Raw genomic sequence first — 18,204 nt, forward strand, 5'->3', positions numbered from 1 at the left:
ACATGGGACAGTACATGTAGGATTCCAGGATTCCATTTTCCTATGTAAGGCGGACATATAATCCCTGGCTTTCTTCATCCTGCCTATGAAATGAATCAGATTGTATATGCACAGAATCTGTGATGGAAGTGCCACCAGCCCAGGAGTTACTAGGAATTCTACAGGATGACGTATAAGGGACTTCCTTGAGAGGACAGGGTGTGTGGCCTCTTGTCCCATCTGTCAATCTCCAAGATGCCAGGAGCTGCATTTTTCTCACTTGTCTCAGGAAGGCCAACCTTGGCCCCTGGCAGAGGAGACGGTTCAGTCCTCCAGAGCAGAGGCACCCTCTGTCATCCCAGATGGCCCCAGTTTTATAGAGTCATGAAAAAGACACATAGTCACAGGGAGAGGCTAGGAGCTGGACCAAGATGGAAGGCCGGGGTGCAGGGGTAGACAGAGCACTATCAAATCATTGATCAATGCAGTTCAGGTGAAAGGCAATGATGCCTAAGATTTTTTGGAATTCTAACTTCATGAAAAAGATGGAAAAGATTGTTTGGTGTTTGGGGGAGATTTTGGGGTTTTGATGGCTTTTTTTTTTTTTTTTTTTTTTTTTTTTGAGACAGGGTCTCACTCTGCTACCTGGGCTGGGGATTACAGTTCAACATGAGATCTGGGAAGGGATAAATATTCAAACTATATCACCATCCTACTTCTAGGCTGGAGTAACTGCTGCCTCAAACTTCTAGGCTGGAGCGATCCTCCTGCCTCGGCCTCCCAAATCGTTGGGGCTACAGGGGTGTGCCACCACACCCCACTATTTTAAAATTTTGTTTTTTTTAGAGATGGGATCTTGCTATGTTGCCCAGGCCAGTCTCAAACTTCTGGCATCAAGTGATTCTTACACCTCGGCCTCCCAAAGGGCTGGGATTACAGGCTTGAGGCACACACCGGCCACATGTTTGTTTTGAAGTCAGTGGACATTTGTGGTTTTGCCCAATCCTCTCGTTTATGAGCTAAGTTTTGTCTAGTTCAACCTGATGGAAGTGGAGGGGCTGAGCTCCAGGGGCTGCCAAGGTGGAGGTGGGGCATTTCTGAGCCCTGAATACAAGGGTCAGAGAGGATGGCAGAGGATAGGCCGGCACCAAAGTGAGGGTGGCAGGGTTCAAAACAGGCTCACGCAGGCGTTCCTTCCCACAGGCTTCCTCCCTCACTTGAGTGAGGGACCCCTCTGGCCTCCTGGTCTCTGAGGTCACCTCCCCCAATCACCTCTCAGGAACCTCCTCTGTGTCTCGTCCAGAGGCCACCACAATCCTCAGCCATCCTGCCTTTCTGTACCCACAGGAAAACTCAGCCCTCCAGCTGAAACCGCCTTTGCAAAATTATGACTGAGACAGTGAAAGAGATCTCACATAACTGGCTCCACCTTGCTTCTAACCTCCAAGCTGTCCTTGTTCATTCTTGGGAGTAGGCTGAACTAACTTTGGAAGAAACAAAGATGGTAACAGCCCTTTCCCAAAGCACACTTTCTTCTTGCCTGGGGACTAGATTGCCTTGGTAGGACTAACATTAGCCACAAGATTAGAAATGATGGTTTAGGAGCCATGCAGCTGGAGGCTATAAGATTTTTGACCCTCCCTAAACTGCTCCTAAAATCAGTGCTTGAGATATTTTGCAGACTCTGCACTTGATGGATCAGCTGGCACCACCCAGATCAATAAACTGGCTCAGCTGATCTTGTGGCCCCCACCCAGGAACTGACTCAGTGCAAGAAGACAGCTTCAACTCCCTGTGATTTCATCCCTGACCAATCAGCACTACTGACTCACTGGCTCCCCCAACCCACCAAGTTATCCTTTAAAACTCTCCTCCCCTTGGCCAGGCGCAGTGGCTCATGCTTGTAATCCCAGCACTTTGGAAGGCCCTCAATCACCTAAGGTCAGGAGTTTGAGACCAGCCTGGCTAACATGGTGAAACCCCATCTCTACTAAAAATACAAAAATTAGCTGGGCATGGTGGCGGGTGCCTGTAATCCCAGCTACTCAGGAGGCTGAGGCAGGAGAATCTCTTGAACCCAAGAGGCAGAGGTTGCAGTGAGCCGAGATCGTGAGCCACTGCACTCCAGACTGAGCAACAGAGTGAGACTCCATCTCAAAAAAGTAAAAAGGAGATCCCACGGCCAGCAAGATCCAGACCAAACCAGTAAGGGGTAGCTCCTCAGTGCTAGGCATGTCCGTTAGAGAGAAAAAGTATCTTTAACGTAACCCTGTATCATAATCAGCTCATTACAGCTCACCTACGTGGACTGCATATCATGCCTGTACTTAAGATTATGAGATGGAGGCGATGCGCAAGCACACAAAGGCCAAAGTAACTAAGTGACACACCAATCAATCAAAAGGCAGATGCTGGCTAGAGATTAGACGGCCTTGGGAAGAGAAGTTAAAAAAAAACAAAAACACATAAAAAGACGAAAAGTGGTCGGGCATGGTGGCTCACACCTGTAATCCCAGCACTTTGGGAGGCCAAGGCAGGAGGATCACCTGAGGTCAGGAGTTCGAGGCCAGCCTGGCCAACGTGGTGAAACCTTGTTTCTACTAAAAATATAAAAATTAGCCGGGTATGGTGGTGGGCGCCTGTAATCCCAGCTCCTTGGGCGGCTGGGGCAGGAGAATCGCCTGAACCCAGGAGGCAGAGGTTGCAGTGATCCAAGATCATGCCACTGCACTCTAGCCTGGGTGACACAGCGAGACTCTGTCAAAAAAAAAAAAATATGCAAAGTACACCAAACTGATGCTGATCTCACCTCACAGAGATCAGTCCACTCTCCCCTCTTTGAGAGTGTAATACTATACGTAACAAACTTTTGCTGCTTGCTTTGCTATTTGTATGTGTCATATCCAATTCTTTGTTTGGGACACCAAGAGCATGGTGCCATCTGGTAACACTGAGATCAAAGGTAGATGTACCCCCCGCCCCTCATGGGGTCTCCTAGACCCTCAGTACAACGAGGAGACAGCAGAAGCCCACATGAAGGCAGGGCAGGGCTCAATGCAGCAGGGTGGACTTTCCTGCCTGTCATCAAGGGAGGCTTTCAGGAGGAGGTGATACTTGACTTGTCATTTTTTCCTTCTTTTAAAAATGGGAGTCTCTTGGGTTTACTCATAAATTTTACTGGAATTTTTACGTTATAAAAGTAGAATGTGTCTATTGTCACAAGTCAAACAATGAAAAAGCATATAAAGGAAGTTTATGGTTATCTCCATAACAACTCATGAGGTATGAACAGGGGTGGGGAGAGCTGGCATTTATTGGGTACAGAGCAGATTCCTGTACTTGCCCTATCACAGGACATATTAACTGGAACTCAGTGATTCTGTAACTGCCTAGGAATGTCTTTGCCCTTGTAGGCTGTGAACTCCGTGAGGGTAGAGAACATTTCTGCCCTGTTCAGTTGGCCCTGTAGAGGCTCAATTAGACTTTCTCAGTGAATGAGTCAGTGCATGCTGGGAAGTCTAAAGCCTGCTTTTTCTTAGTTACCAAATATAAACATCACAACATCACAACAAGTCTGCAAGGTGGACATGGCTATTTCTTTTTTTTTTTTTTTTTTTATGGAGTCTCGCTCTGTTGCCCAGGCTGGAGTGCACTGGCAGGATCTTGGCTCACTGCAACCTCCATCTCCCGGGCTCAAGCAATTCTCCTGCCTCAGCCTCCCAAGTTGCTGGGATTACAGGTGCCCACCACTGTACCTGGCTACTTTTTGTATTTTTAGTAGAGACGTGGTTTTGCCATGTTGGACAGGCTGGTCTTGAACTCCTGACCTCACATGATCCACCCGCCTTGGCCTCCTAAAGTGCTGGGATTACAGGTGTGAGCCACAGCACCCGGCCGCTATTTCTATTTTACATAGGAATCAAGGTTCTAAGGATAAATAATTTCCAAGGTCACTCAGATTATAACATAGAATTCAAGCACATTCTAAAGATGGCTTTTGACCAGGTGTGGTGGCTCATACCTGTAATCCCAGCATTTTGGGAGGCCAAGGTGGGAAGATTAATTGAGGCCAGGAGTTCAAGACCAACCTGGGCAACATATCAAGATCCTGTCTTTACAAAAAAATTTTAAATATTAGCCCAGTGTGGTACATGCACCTGTAGTCAGTTCCAGGTACTCAGGAGGTTGAGGCAGGACAATTGCTTGAGCCCAGGAGCTCAAGGCTGCAGTGAGCTATGATTGCACCACTGCACTCCAGCTTGGGTAACAGAGAAAGACCCTATCTCAAACCAAACAAAACGAAAAGGCCAGATGTGGCAGCTCATGCCTGTAATCCCAGCACTTTGGGAGGCCAAGGGGGGAGGACTGCTTGAACCCAGGAGTTTGAGATCAGTCTGGGCAATATAATGAGACCCCATCTCAACAAAAAATTAGTCAGGTGTGGTGCTGTGTCCCTGTAGTCTCAGCTACTTAGGAGGCTGAGGTGGGAGGATCACTGGAGCCCAGGAATTCAGGGCTGTACTGAGCTATGATTGGGCCGCTGCACTCCAGCCTGGGCAACAGAGCAAGACCCTGTTTCTAAAAAAAAAAAAGAAAGAAAGAAAAATGACTTTTACTTTTAGCCCCAATAAAGGGCTAGAGGAATAAAGAGGAGAAAGGGAAGGTTATCAGGGCAGGAGAACACCATGTGTGGGGTCCCAGAGGTGAGTAAAAGTGCTCACTGTGTGTTTGGGGTGAGGGAAGACAGTAAGGCAGAGGGAAGCTAGGAAAATGGGTGTGAACCAGCCTAGAAATGGGGTTTGGACTTGACTAAGTTCAGTAAAAAGCCATGATCCCAACTGCGCCTTAGAAGCTGTGCCCTGGAGGCTGGGCACGGTGGCTCACGCCTGTAATCCCAGCATTTTGGGAGACCAAGGCAGGCAGATCACCTGAGGTCAGGAGTTCGAGACCAGCCTGGCCAACACGGTGAAACCTCATCTCTACTAAAAATATAAAAATTGGCCGGGCATGGTGGCGGGCACCTGTAGTCCCAGCTACTCCGGAGGCTGAGGCAGGAGAATCGCTTGAACCCAGGAGGCATCGGTTGCAGTGAGCTGAGATCGCACCACTGCACTCCAGTCTGGACAATAAAGTGAGACTCCGTCTCAAAAAAAAGAAAAAAAAAAAGCAGCAGCAGCTGTGCCCTGGAAGCCACAAGAAGAAGGGGCAATGGAGGGACAGAGGCTGGTGAGGCCAAGGCAGTGACATGGTGGGCCACTGAGGGACCCAAAGAAGGCAGGGACACTCTGTGGAATGCGGGGGACCATTCTGAACATACCTGCTCTCTTTTGCCTTTGTCCCTGGATTCATACCATTTTCTCTCCGATTTGTTACCATTCAGTTTGTCCTTAACCACTCACATCTCCACAACAGTTGCCCTCGCAGATCACACCAAGCTTGAGCTCTGAGTGACCGAATCCCCATCCATCTTATCCAGCTGCCCTTCCTCTTTCTGAAATCTCACATTCAGTTCCTAGGACACCCTCACCTCCTGACGCTCCTTCTCTCTGGCTCCTGCAGCCCTTGCCTGCTCACTAAGTGGGAGCCCCAGGCTAAAGGCTTCGGCTCTGCCATCCCCGTCATCCCCTGGGCTAGCAAACTCCACCAAGCCCAGGTTTTTCACTCGCTGCAGGAGGGACAAGGGAACCGTGCTCTGGGTGAAGAGATTCAGACCCCTCCCAGCCTGGGATTCTGGTGGCAATGGTGTCCCCAAAGGATGTCACAGAGCAAGTGCGGCGGTCCTTCTCCAGGTCAACCTCCAGGGTCAGGGTGCTCCACAAGGAAGCTGGGCAAAGGAAAACTGAGCTTCTTCTCCAAAGAAACTCAAATAGCCAACAAGCCCAAGAGAAGGAAAAAGCATATAAATTTCACCAGGAAGCAAAGAAATCCAAAACACAGCAAAATATAATTTCTTCTTTGTCTGTCAAAGACAGACGTCCATCATGACAGATGACTATAATAGCTAGTGTTGGTTGGGGCCTTTTCATGTGATGTTGACTTGGCATCATAGTTCTAAAGGATGATTTGAAAATATGCATCAGGGACCATTGGAAGAGTCATACCACTTTTTTTTTTCAGGAGTTGGGGGTCTCACTCTGTAACCCAGGCTGGAGTGCAGTGGCACAACCTTAGCTCACTGCAGCCTCAAACTCCTGGGTTCAAGTGATCCTCCCACCTCAGCCTCCAGAGTACCTGAGACCACAGGCCCCACCATACTCAGCTAATTTTTTAAGTTTTGTAGAGATGGGGTCTCACTATCTTGCCCAGGCTAGTCTCAACTCCTAACCTCCAGTGATTGTCCCACCTCAGCCTCCCAAGGCACTGGAATTACAGGCATGAGCCACCACACCCAGCTGCTGATATCATTTTAACGATGACATTTCTAGTTATTCATCCTAAATTAATCTGATACAGATATAAAATAAAATTTATACAAGAATGTTTATTGCCTCGTTACTTATTATAGTAAAAAACAGAGGTACACATGTCCAAGAATAGACAAATAGGGGACTGGTTATATGACTGTGGTGTTCCATAGAACAGAATAGTAATCAGCCATTAAAATATAAACCGTCCATAGAATAAATCTAAATACATAGAAATAAAATGTTAACAATGTTTATCTGAATGTTAAGGTTAAGGGGATATTTTTTCAGGCTGGGCATGGTGGCTCATGCCTATAATCCCAGCACTTTGGGAGGCCGAGGCAAGTGGATCACTTGAGGTCAGGAGCTCAAGACCAGCCTGGCCAACATGGTGAAACCCTGTCTCTAACAAAATACAAAAATTAGCGGGCATGGTGGCACATGCCTGTAATCCCAGCTCCTCGGGAGGCTGAGGCACAAGAATTGCTTGAACCCAGGAGGTGGAGGTTGCTGTGAGCCAAGATGGCACCATTGCACTCCAGCCTGGGTGACAGAGTGAGACTCTGTCTCAAAAAAAAAAAAAAGGAAGATTTTCCTCTTTATGTTTGTCTATATTTTCTAAATGTTCCACTATGAATATGTTTTCATCTTATAATTTTTCTTTTAAGAGACAAGGTCTCTGGCCGGGCATGGTGGCTCACGCCTGTAATCCCAGCACTTTGGGAGGCCAAGGCGGGCGGGATCACGAGGTCAAGAGATCAAGGCCATCCTGGCCAACATGGTGAAACCCCATCTCTACTAAAAATACAAAAATTTAGCTGAGTGTGGTGGCGCACCTATAGACCCAGCTACTTGGGAGGCTGAGGCAGGGGAATCACTTGAACTTGGGAGGTGGAGGTTGCAGTGAGCTGAGATGGCACCACTGCACTCCAGCCTGGGCAACAGAGCGAGACTCATCTAAAAAACGAAACAACAACAACGAAAAAAGAGAGAGAGAGAGGCGAGTTCTCAATGTGCCCCCAGACTGGAGAGCAGTGGTGAGATCCTAGCTCACTGCGTCTGGAACTCCTGGGCTCAAGTGATCCTCCCTCCCTCCTGAGTACTGGGGCTACAGACCTGCACCACCACCCCTCGTTTTATAATTTTTAAAACACAATAAATGTGTGTGAATATATAAATGTATGTGTGTATATGTATATATGTTTTATATATATATATATATATACATACATGTTATTTTACTTTATTTTTATTTTTTTGAGAAGGAGTCTTGCTCTGTTACCCAGGCTGGAGCGCAGTGGCGTGATCTTGGCTCACTGCAACCTCTGTCTCCCAGGTTCAAGCGATTCTCCTGCCTCAGCCTCCTGAGTAGCTGGGACTACAGGCCCCTGCCAGTAGGCTCAGCTAAATTTGTATTTTTAGTAGAGATGGGGTTTCACCATGTTGGCCAGGATGGTCTCGATCTCTTGACCTCGTGATCTGCCTGCCTTGGTCTCCCAAAGTGCTGAGATTGCAGGCATGAGCCACCGTGCCCTGCCTATATACATTTTATTTTATTTTATTTTACTTTACTTTATTTTATTCTGTTTTATTTTATTTTATTATAGGTATGCCTTATGTCACCCCTTGGAGAACCCATGGAAAATCATTCACTGGTAACAATTTCCAAGCTGGCACTCCCCAGACCTTTGTAGTCAAAATGCTTAACAAAAATTGCCTATTTGCCTACATTGCAGCCACTGGTCATTAAAGAGGCCAGCTCCCTCTCCTGCTAAGCAGGTAAAGTTTGGTAGCTTTTTTCTCTGTGAAAGTAATGACATGGTATCTCATTAAATGAATTAAGTTGAGTCCTTTCTTGCCCATTTACAGTGTTTACTGCTTCTACTTTCCACATGTATTTGGATTTTTCTTTAAAAAGATTAAGGATGGAGACAATGGCTCACACCTGTAATCCCAGCACTTTGGGAGGCTGAGGCAGGAGGTTTGAGGCCAAGAGTTCAAGACCAGCCTGGAAAACATAGCGAGACCCCCATCTGTAAAAAAATTTAAAAATTAGCTGGGCATGGTGGTGCACATCTGTAGTCCCGGCTACTTGAGAGGCTGAGGCAGAAGGCTCACTTGAGCCCAGGAGGTCGAGGCTGCAGTGAGCTGTGATTGTGCCACTGCACTCCAGCCTGGGCAACAGAGAAAGATGCTGTCTCTAAAATAAAATAGATTATTATTTAATTAAGGCAGCTGGTTTTTCAGGCAAACCTTTCACATCGTGGCATGCTTGGGGACACACATTAGAAGGTTCTTCAAGGACAAGTCTGAAGACCATCACCAAGCTTTGAAACTGTCTCCTCCTGCCACCTCCAGGACATATTTCTGCTTGTGACAAAATCAGTCAGTGAAGTCCCCAGTGGCAGTTCCCCTGAAGAGGCAGTGGCAGTGTGGGGAGCCTCCACGGGGTGTGGAGGGAGGGTCCTTGCTATGTCTCCAAGACCAACCTGTACACTGCTGTGTGACCTTGTGCAACCCAGCAAACCTCTCCGAACTTCCATTTCTCCCTGGAAAATGAGAGTAAATGATGCCTGTTCTGGCCACCGTGATCACTCTAGAATATTCTACAATGTTATGGGAGGCACTGGGATGAGCTGGGGTCCCCCAGTTCTAGGTGCACATTCTGCTCTGCCACACAAGAGCTATATAGCCTGGGTCTATTCCTTTAACATAAGCTCATTGGCTCCTGGCTGAATTGTGGAGGTTGAGATAGAGCTGGGGCCACCCCAACCCCTGCACACACCAATGGCGGTGGATGGACTTCTTGGCTTTCTAGTGTCAGCAGGCACTGTCACTGCTTCTTAAAAGCAAGAGCCACCAGTTGAGGCTAAAGCATGGTATCACGCATTGAATAGGATCACCCCAAAATATATCCTCAAAGTCCTAACTCCTGGTACCTGGGAACGCGACCTTCTTTGGAAACAGGGGCTTTCCAGATGTCATTAAGTCAAGGATCTCAAGATCAGATTTAGGATGGGCCCTAAATCTGCATACTTGTCAGAGAAAAGAGAGAGAGGTGTGACGTACAGGAAAGATGCCCAAAGACGATGAGGCAGAGATCGGAGTGATGTTATCACAAGCCAAGGAACACCAGGTGTCAACAGGAGCTAGAAAAGGCTGGCCAGGCACGGTGGCTCACGCTTGTAATCCCAGCACTTTGAGAGGCCGAGGCCAGTGGATTGCTTGAGCCCAGGAGTTTGAGATCAGCCTGGGCAACATAGCAAGACCCCATCTCTACAAGAAAAAAAATACAAAAATTAGCCAGTCTCATAATCCAGCCTCTAAATAACGAGATAAACATTTTTTTAAAAAAGGAAGAAGCTGGCCAGGCATGGTGGCTTATGCCTGTAATCCCAGCACTTCACGAGGCCAAGGTGGGTGGATCACGAGGTCAGGAGTTCGAGACCAGCCTGACCAACATGGTGAAACCCCGTCTCTACTAAAAATACAAAACTTAGCCGGGCGTGGTGGCGCGTGCCTGTAATCCCGCTACTCAGAAGGCTGAGGCAGGAGAATTGCTTGAACCGGGTGGCAGAGGTTGCAGTGAGGCGAGATCGCACCACTGTACTCCAGCCTGGGCAACAGAAAAACACTCCGTCTCAAAAAAAAAAAAAAAAGCTAGAGAAGGCAAGGAGAGATCTTCCTCTAGAGAGTTTGAAGGGAATGTGGCACTCATGATGACCTTGACTTCAAGCTTCTGGCGTCCACAACTGTAAGAGAATAAATTTATGTTGCTTGAAGCCACCAATAGTGTTTGTTAATTTATTGTGGCAGACCTAGGGAACACATACACATAGGCATCCCCAATTACAACAAGTGGTAAAAAATGGGGACCCCGGAGCTGGAAAGCTTAGGTTCAAATCCTGACTCCTCCAACTGATAAATGGGTGGCATTGAGCAATTTCTATTTTTATTTTTATTTTTTTTGAGATGGAGTCTTGGTCTGTCACCAAGGCTGGAGCACAGTGTCATGATCTCGGCTCACTGCAACCTCTGCCTCCAGGGTTCAAGTGATTCTCCTGCCTCAGTCTCCTGAGTAGCTGGGATTACAGGAAACTGCCACCATGCCCAGTTAATTTTTGTATTTTTAGTAGAGACGGGGTTTCACCATGTTGGCCAGGCTGGTCTCGAACTCCCAATGTCACGTGATCTGCCTGCCTTGACCTCCCAAAGTGTTGGGATTACAGGTGTGAGACACCACGCCCCACCGAGCAAATTATTTATCATCTCTGTGCCTGTTTCCCCACGTATAAAAACCCAAAATCAGTAACACATCCTTCTTCTTAGGAATGTTGTAAAAGTTAAATGAGATAATATTATAAAAGTGTCCAGCACATAGCAAACCCTCAATGAATATTTGCATTTTTTTTTTTTTTTGATAAAGAGTCTCGCTCTGTCACCCAGGCTGGAGTGCAGTGGCGCTATCTCAGCTCACTGCAATCTCCACTTCCTGGGTTCACACCATTCTTCTGCCTCAGCCTCCCAAGTAGATGGGACTACAGGCACACACCACCATGCCCGGCTAATTTTTTGTATTTTTAGTAGAGACGGGGTTTCACTGTGTCAGCCAGGATGGTCTCGATCTCCTGACCTCGTCATCCATCCGCCTTGACCTCCCAAAGTGCTGGGATTACAGGCATGAGCCACCACACCTGGCTGAATATTTGCAATTTTTAATACACATATTTTTTATTTTTATTTTTAAGAGGTAATGTCTTGCTCTGTCACCCAGGCTGGGTTGCAGTGGTGTGATCCTAGCTCACTGCAGCCTGGAATTGCTAGATTCAGGAGATCCTCTCCCCTCAGCCTCCTGAGCAGCTGGGACTACAGAGACACACCACCACACCCAGCTAACTTTTTTATTTAAAAAATATTTTTGCCCAGGCTAGTCTCAAACTCCTGCCCTCAAGCGGTCCTCCCACCTCGGTCTCCCAAAGTGCTAGGATTACAGGCATGAGTGAGCCACCATGCCTGGCCCATTTTTAATATTAATATGATACTCAGACTATCGGGTCTCTATTGACTTCTCCAACTGGGGTGTGGGGGTCTCTGGGCCTTTCCACACCCCAAATAGCTATGGGTGACCCCAGCTCATCCCACTACCACCCCAAGATTTGATCTTCCCGAGGGAATCTGATTACCAATATCCCAATTCTCTCCCTAGCTCCGTGGAAATTCAGACAATGCAGTTCTGAATTTGTCTAAGGCCTTTGAGCATCTGTTAATATAATACTTCCTTCCTGTACTACTCAACTGGCACCAAACTCAAACGTTGCCTCTCCCTGTACCCTCATCAGCCCAGGTGGAAGGGCCCCGGAGGCCCCCTCTCGTAGCTCCAGCAGCAGATTGGGCTGTGGCCGTTTCTGCCCCAATCCCACCTCATTAACTCTACTATAAACTGTTTATTCACCCTGCCTCATCCAGAGCACCTGCTCAAGCAGAGCCAGCCTTTGGTGTTTGCTGAATAAGTTTATTACTCTTTGTATAAAACTGCATTCCTTGTAATTGCGTCAATTTTTACATCACTTGAGTTTCAAAGGTTGCCCCTTTGTCTATTGTGAAGAAGTCTGTTCTCACCTCCACCACTCTCTTCCCAATTTTATAGATGTTAACCATTTCCACCCCCAGCTTCACCTTTCTAAGCTAAAGAGCGCTGACCCCTTCAGACCCCTGGCCCCGCCCCTCCAGGGCAGACAGTTGGTCCCTCTCCCCTAGCCCATCCCCTCCTCGACCCTTATTAGGAACACTGTGCAACTTCATGTACATAAAACAGGATAGTGGTTCCAGTCATCGTGTGGATCCCTGGCATTTTTCTGGCATTTTCTGGCTTTTGTGTCCTCTGCAGCAGTTGGAAAAGGTAGAATTCTAGACTGTGTCCCCATTCCAGGAGCCTCAGGCCACCAGGACAGCTCCTCCCAGAAACCCCACAGTCATTCCACACTCAACAGGCCCAACTGGAGATCCTTGTCTTCCACCAAAGAGAGGCTCCTGTCCTCCCGGTCAATACAGCCTCCTGGACTGTCCATCTCCTATTCCAGGGTGGCTCTCGGTGCCTCTCAAGAGGCCTCTTTCAAACGAAGATGGTAGAAATAAAAACCATAATATCAGAGATAAAGAGTTCTTTTCTGATTTTTAAATTTATTATCATTATTATTATTATTACTTGAGACAAGGTCTCTCTCTGTTGCCCAGGCTGGAATGCAGTGGCACAATCACAACTCACTGCAGTCTCGACCTCCTGGGCTCAAGCATTCCTCCTATCTCAGCCTCCCAAGTAGCTGGGACTACAGGCACACACCACCACACCCAGCTAATTTTTTTCTGGTATTTTTTGCAGAGACAGGGTCTCCCTATGTTGCTCAATCTGGCCTCAAATTCCTGAGCTCAAGCAATCCTCCCACCTCAGCCTCCCAAAGTGCTGGGATTACAGGTGTGACCCACTGCACCTGGCCAAAGACTTCTTTTCAACAGGATGATCAGCAGATAAGACACAGTAGAGGAAAGAATTAGTGAAGATAAGTCAATAAAAACTGAAAATAAGTCAGTTTTTATCTTCAGTCAATTGATAAGTCAATAAAAATTACCCAAACTGAAACACAGAAAGGGGTGGTGGGGATGTGTGCAGAACAGTATCCAAGAGCTGTAGTCCAATATGGAATGGCCTAACATACATCTCATTGTAGTCTCAGAAGGAGAAGAGAGAGAGAACAGGGCAGGAGAAATATTTGAAGACAATAATCACTAAGAATTTCCAAAAATAAACAAAGGGCCACAAACCACAGACATTATAGTCTGGGTCAAATTCCTGAAAACCAAAGATAAATAGAGAAAAGCTTTTTCTGAGACAGGCCCTCACTCTGTCACCCAGGCTGAAGTGTAATGGTGCAATCACAGCTCACTGCAGTCTCGAATTCCTGGACTCAAGAGATCCTCTCCCCTCAGCCTTCCACGTAGCTAAGACTATAGGCATGCACCACTATGACTGGCTAATTTTTTTTTTAAGAGATGGGGTCTCCCTATGTTGCCCGAGCTGGTCTCGAACTCCTGGGCTTAAGGGATCCTCCTGCCTTGGCCTCCCAAGGTGCTGGGATTACAGGCATGAGCACCACACCCAGCCTAATTTTTTTTTTTTTTTAGAGATGGGGTGTCACTACATTGCCCAGGCTGGGGCCTCCCAAAGCACTGGGATTATAGGCATGAACCACTACACCCAGCTGATGAAGAAAAAATCTTGAAGGCAGCCTGTCTTAGTCGTCTTGGGCTGCCATAGCAAATACCATTGACTGGGTTGCTTAAACAATAGAAATTGGCCAGGTGTGGTGGCTCATGCCTGTAGTTCCTGCACTTTAGGAAGTTGAGGTGGGAGGATGGTTTGAGCCCAGGAGTTCAAGACCAGCCTGGGCAACAAAGCAAGACCCCCATCTCTTAAAATAAATTTAAAAAAAATAGAAAGATTTATTTCTCACAGTTCTGGAGGCTGCAAAGTTCAAGACCAAGGTGCCGGCTGATTTAGTTCGTGGTGAGCACTCACATTTTCATACCTCCTCAGCCTGTAGTAGGGGCTGGGGCAATGGCACTGGACCCATCCTAGAAGCCCAGGACAGCTCCACTCAGAAACTTCACCATCACCCCAAACTCCACAGCCTCAACTGGAGACCTTTGTCATCCAGCAAAAAGAGGCTCCTCTCCCAGTTAACACAGCCTCCTAGACCATCTATCTCCACGTCCCCCAGCCAACCATCAAGTGGAGCCCCCATTTCCAGTGGAGTTGGGTTCTCAGCTGGGCCTTCATGTCCTCCTCCCAGGATGGCTTTGGGTGCCTCTCAATGGCCTCTCTGATGCTGGTCTGCCCTACAGAGGCATCCCCAGCCCTACTCAGCCCACAGAGGTTCCTGTGATGTCTAAATATCTCAGCTTGGTCTTACTGCTCCTGTCATCCACAAATGCACCAGCACCACCACACTCTCCCCAGCAAACATCACGCTCCATCCAGCAGATGCCCCCTCATCTTTCAGGGCATTCCTGCACCGTAGCTCCCCTGCAGACCTGTGGAAATGATTTTTCTGCCTTCTCAGAGTGCTCTTCCCTTGCTCAACTGTCTGCTTCTCCAAAACCTCACCAGTCCACAGTGTGCCCTGGAGTACCCAGAAAAGCGTGCAGAGAATAGGAAGAAAAGCTACAGATGCTGGGCCAGATGCGGTGGCTCACACCTGTCATTCCAGCACTTTGGGAGTTCGAGCTGAGCAGATTACTTGAGGCCAGGAGCTCAAGACCAGCCTGGCCAACATAGTGAAACCCTGTTCTACCAAAAACACACAAAAAAATTAGCTGAGCATGTTGGCGCACACCTGTAGTCCCAGCTACTCCAAAGGCTGAGGCAGGAGAATCTCTTGAACCCTGGAGACAGAGGTTGCAGTGAGTGGAGATCATGTCACTGCACTCCAGCCTGGGTGACAGAGGAGACTGTCTCAAAAAAAAAAAAAAAAGCTACAGATGCCACTGATCGTCTCTGATCTGACATCTGAGCTGCTCCCCAAGGACCCAGAATCCATTCCCAGAGCAGGGGATGATTTGCGGAGAACTGGGTTCCTCTAGAGGGGTGGAGGAGCGCTGGTGGAGAGAACTGGGTCCTCTAGGGTAGGAGAGGCGCAGGGCACAAATCCACTGTCAAGTGGTGGCCGTGTTCATTATTTGCTGTGTGGACCCAGGCAAATCACTCATCCTCTCTCTGAGTCTCTACATATCCTCATCTGCCCCGACTTCCTTACACAGATCTCCTTATGAGAATCATATGAGCTACCTGCTGGGAAATGGCTTTGTGAACAGCAGAGCCCTCTGCAAGAGGAGGGCAGGGAGTCTCTGGATCTAATCAGATCTTCCGGAGCCCTCCGGAGTGGCCCTACTTGCCTGGCCTCACTCCCTCCTGCTCTCTGCACTGGCCATAGATAGATGTTTTTCTGACTGTTTTGCACACTAAGGGATTCACCTGTGTTATCTTTGACACACAATTATAAGCACCTGAGGGACGGGGGCTTTTGGTTGCTTGGGGGCCGTCTCTAACACATGGCTGGGTACACAGAGGCAATGCCACCTGCTAACTCTTGGGGCCTTCATCATCGCTGTCATCACCTCCATCACCCTCTCCTTGAATAATCTGACTACAGAGATCTGCTGGGCCAGGCCTTGGGAGCAGGGATGGGGAGGAACCCTCCTAAGACCCATCCAGGCCCACAGTTTCCCACTTCTGTATGTGAACTTAAAGGGAATCTATGTGTTATTAATAAACTCTCATAATGTCCCCAAATCCACAGAGTTCGTCACTCCAGCCCTTGAAACTCTCCCATCAGCTCCTCCTTGCCTGTATCTCTCTCCCAACATGTCCGGGTGGGGTAAAGGAGGTCTCATCTGTCAAGGCTTGGCTGGCAGAGGCAGCCTCGGAGGGCCTGAGTCCCTGGCTGGGAGGATGGTGGAACTTCCCTGGTGGGTTACCTCGAAGGTGTCCTGCAGGGCTCCAGAGACCCCCACCCCAGCTCCCCTGCCCCCTCACCACCCCTTCTGCCCACCCCACAGCCTTCAACTCAAGGTCTCCCTCTCTCGCCTCTCCTCATCCCTGTCCACCCCTGCCAGAAAGGAATCAGAAAGTCTGTTCTGTATGAGGGAAATCAGCGGGTCAGAGGCATCTCTCAGACACAGCCACGACCAGGCTGAGCAAGGACCCCCGAGCCTCTGTCTCCTCCTACAGCTCCTCAGTCACGGTTTTTTTGTTGTTTTTTTTTTCTTTTTTTGTTTGTTTGTGTTTTTTTCAGAGAGTCTCGCTCTGTTGCCAGGCTGGAGTGCAGCAGTGCAATCTCGGCTCATTGCAACCTCTGCCTCCAGGGTTCAAGTGATTCTCCTTCCTCAGCCTCCTGAGTAGCTGGGACTACAGGCGTGTGCCACCATGCCCAGCTAATTTTTATATTTTTGGTGGAGTTGGGGTTTCACCATGTTGGCCAGGATGGTCTCAATTTCCTGACCTCGTGATCTGCCTGCCTTGGCATCCCAAAGTGCTAGGATTGCAGGCGAGACACTGCAACTGGCAGCCATTTTTTCTTTTTTCCTTTTCTTTCTTTCTTCCTTTCTTTTCGTTCTTTCCTTCCTTCTTTCTTTCTCTCTTTCTTTCTCTCTCTCTTTTTTTTTTTTTTTGGCAGTGTTTTGCTCTTATCGCCCAGGCTGGAGTGCAGTGCCACAATCTTGCCTCACTGCAAACTCCACCTACCAGGTTCCAGTGATTCTCCTGCCTCAGCCTCCCAAGTAGCTGGGATTAGAGGTGCGCGCCACCATGCCTGGTTAATTTTTGTATTTTTAGTAGAGACGGGGTTTCACCATGTTAGCCAGGCTGGACGTGAACTCCCAACCTCAGGTGATCCACCCACCTTGGCCTCCCAAAGTGCTGGGATTACAAGCATGAGCCACCACGCCTGGCCCCGTCAGCCATTTAACTGGTGGGGATTCCCCGGCTGCACCCGAGGCTACTCCAAGTCAAGAGATGATACTGTCACACACCCCTCTGGACTCCCTCTCTCCCGACCAGGGCTAGCAGCATGTGCAGTGCCTCCGTGAGGTTTGGAAAGACCCATCCCTCCAGCAGATAAAGCCCCCAGGATGAGGGCAGGCAGACATGACTGTCTATGAGACAAAAGCCCCTTCATCCTCCCAGGGGGAGCCTGGAGAGCAGAAGCTGTGGATTTCAGCCGCCCCTCAGCCAGGAGCTGTGTGCAGACCATCCCCTGCACAACCACAGGCACCCACAGGTCTCCACAGTGACCTCTTCAGCACCCCCAAAGCAAGATGAGGTCACAGCATGGGTCTCCAGCCCTGTGGCAGCCCCTTGCCATGCAAAGGGGAGGAGGCCACCTGCAGCCCTGCTGCCTGAGGCAGGGGCGTGTACTATAACCACCCAGGAGCACTGGACCTGGAGCATCAGCCCAGGAGCACTCACCTGGTGTCGCTGTATTAACGGACACGCAGAGCCGGAGAGCCAGCGTCAGAATCCAGATCACCAGCATCTCCCGGGGAACGGGCCCCTGGCTGCCCGTCTTCCCTCGTCAGGAGGGACCAAGAAATGAAAGCTTCCCAGGAAGGGATCAGCTATAAAAAAGACCCCAGAGAACGTTGCCCTGAAGCAGGGCAAAGTGCCTGGACAGTACCTGTCCCAGGGTAGAGGTGAGGTGATGCTGTTGGGTCGGTGGCACGTGGTGACCACGGGGAGTTGGACAAACTGCAGCCTGTCCACCCTCCTCCCTTATAAGTCCTGGAGCAGTGACCGCCCTCAGCCAGGGTCCCTCTCTTTCAGCGGAAGTCAGAGCCACTGGGGGTGGGGCAGTGCAGGAGGGAGGGACGGAGGCTAGAGGTGTGAGCACACCACTGGTGACAAGAGGTGGGGGCCAAGAAGCGCCGGGGAGCAGGTGACCATGGAGGGAGAAGTTCAGAACGGTGGAAGGGGCAGCTGGCAGTAGGCCAGACCAAGTGAAGTATTCTCCACTCCCACCCCCGAGAAGCCCCTCTCTCTTCCAGCCATCCCTCCCCATCCCCCACCTCAACATGGTCCTTTCCAAATGTCCAGGGCTTTCCCTGGGGTCCCCAGTTCCCAGCCCTTCTCCTGGGCGGGGTGCCCACTCACACCTCAGACTTTATGGTCCTGGTCCCCACCCCTGGCCAGACACAGAGGTGACGAAATGCCATGGCCGATCCCTGCCCAGGGCAAAGATCACAGGGGCCTCTCCCAAGCCCACACCAAAAG

This window comes from Gorilla gorilla, chromosome 6 (assembly GCF_029281585.2).
Source record: "Gorilla gorilla gorilla isolate KB3781 chromosome 6, NHGRI_mGorGor1-v2.1_pri, whole genome shotgun sequence".
Taxonomy (NCBI): domain Eukaryota; kingdom Metazoa; phylum Chordata; class Mammalia; order Primates; family Hominidae; genus Gorilla; species Gorilla gorilla.